Source organism: Buteo buteo, chromosome 6 (assembly GCF_964188355.1).
Source record: "Buteo buteo chromosome 6, bButBut1.hap1.1, whole genome shotgun sequence".
In the NCBI taxonomy this organism is placed as follows: Eukaryota; Metazoa; Chordata; class Aves; order Accipitriformes; family Accipitridae; genus Buteo; species Buteo buteo.
In genome coordinates, this window is record NC_134176.1 from 43234675 (window position 1) to 43237002 (window position 2328).

Consider the following 2328-nt stretch of genomic DNA (forward strand, 5'->3'; position numbering starts at 1 on the left):
TGACCCAAAATATCCTTTCAAGTAAAGATTTGTGGTGAAGATGGATTATAACAGGAAGCTCAGCTTGGAGTTAGGTGAGTAGCATATCACTACTACTAAAATAGCTCTATTCTTGTCACCATTGCTGACTTTTAAAGCACTGGTTTACCTGAGGGGATACAACTCTACAATCCTATAGTTCTAAGGTTGTCTTTTCTGAAGTGAGAAAAATGTTGAGGGTACTGAGCTGTGTAGGATGGTTTTGAAAAGAGCAGTCTAGGTTGTCTTAGGCAAATTTTTTGGATTTTCAATTAGAAAAAATCAGCTTGTGAGGCCATTTTTGTGGTCTCTAAGTATTCCTATCTTCCACCTCCCACAGAAAAATTAGGTGCTGAAATGGAGCTAAAGTGCCCAGAACAGAGAAGAAAAGGCATAAATGGTCGAAAAGCAAATAGATTTATGCTCTGCAAGAGGGATGTGTATTTCCAGGTGTGCTGGAGGAATGGGGCAATATGGAGGTAGAAGACAGTTTACTTGCCCCCAGGGAAAATGATAATGTTCTTTGCAAAAGCAAAGAAGAGATATTTAGGAGCTAGTATAACCACATTATCCTTCCTCAGTTTTGGGATATGTGTGTTTTCAACAGCTTAAGACCAGACATCATGTACTAGGAGAGCTTTCATGAAAATAAATATTTGAGGCCCTAATTTTATCTCTCATCTGAAATGTGGAGTTTCCAGCCAAAAGTACTTCAAACACCAAGCTGTGAGTATCAGCTGGTTATAATTCACAGAGAAAAAGTGATATATTTAGTAATCAGTACAGTTTCTTCTATTAATCTTGACTATCTGAAAAATGCTTTTACACAGCTATTTTCCAGGTTTATGTTTGCTTTTGAAACCTGATGGGCTTACAGCATGTACAGGAGATATATGTGTTATAATCTTAATCCTGGAGACTCAGCAGTTAGACATGTAGCAGCTTGATTGAGTTTGGTTTATTGCATTGCTGGGATTTGATAATAACACAAATTCAAAGACTAGAGTTGCATTACCTCAGAAATCCCCAAACTGTGGCTTTCAACTGCATATTGTTGGTCAGACATTCAAGAGGTGTTGCTGTGCCGGGGCCATGTCATGCAAGTAGCCCTATAGCCTGTGCTGGTACAGAAAATAATCTCTGGCTGCATTCTGGTACAGAAAATAATCTCTAGCTGCATTCTGGAGTCATACTGGATTCAACCTGCACATCTAATGCTACCTTATTTCTTAATAGGTTGGTGGGATTCTTGGAGAGGCATCGCTCCCTTTAGTGTTATCCATGCCCAGACTTCCTCTGCCTTGCCTCTCTGATGTTTATGAACAGCAGCTGATTTCTAGGCTCTTCTTTATCAGTGGAATAGATGAAGTAGGGAGAAAAAAAAAAAAAATCATTGAACAGGCAAATCTGAGACTCTGCTGTGGTATCTGAGTGCTGGTTGATATTAAAGTCAGGCATTTTAGATCCCAATATTGGGGGGGAGGGGCGGGGGGCTATTTCAGTTGGTCACTGTCTTTCACCTGGCTTCTGAAAAGGGGCTGAAACAGCTATATAAGGGCATATGGCTGTCTCCATCAGCTGAAGAACTGGATACCTTGTGAACAGTAAAATTAAAGCAGGGAAAGGACGAAGCGAAAAAGAAGGTGACGGAATAGGAGTCCGTTGTATCTGAACCTGTGCTTTGGGAAGGCTGTCTGCCAGCTGTGGGATTGCCACGGCATCTTTTGCAGTTCTGCTATGCAAAGTTAGTACTTTCCCTGGATGCAGTTGCAGTGGAGAACTGGGACCTTACATCTTAAGTATTTTGCTTTTTAAATAGTTCATATATTTTTCAACAGTTACTAGAATCCATATAACTTGCCCATGCTTTCATCTCTAGGGCAATGCTACTCTCCTATCTCCACGGTAGCTCTACAGCAGGTAAGCCCAGGTCAACTTCTTTCCTTCTAGAGCTATAATTACCAAGGCACAGCCCATTAGTGGAGAATAATATGAAGGGTATGAAGGAGACGAAAGTTCCCTTTCTTGGCAGTAATGGTCCTACCACATTTCACTAGGATTAGAAAAAGGACTAATTGTACATGCTAATCCCCATATGCACGTGTAAAAGCATAAGTGCATGCATAAATGCAGAAGCAGAAAGTTTTGCATATGGGCACTGTCTCTTGCAAGTGCATAAGGATACAAATATTAACAAATATTTGCTCTGCAAGGGATTTTTAAGAGTGTATAAAATCTGTAACAGGAATTTAAACAGTCTGTGCAAAATACTTGTGTGGTTTTGTCATAAGGACAAGGTAGGAATCTCCT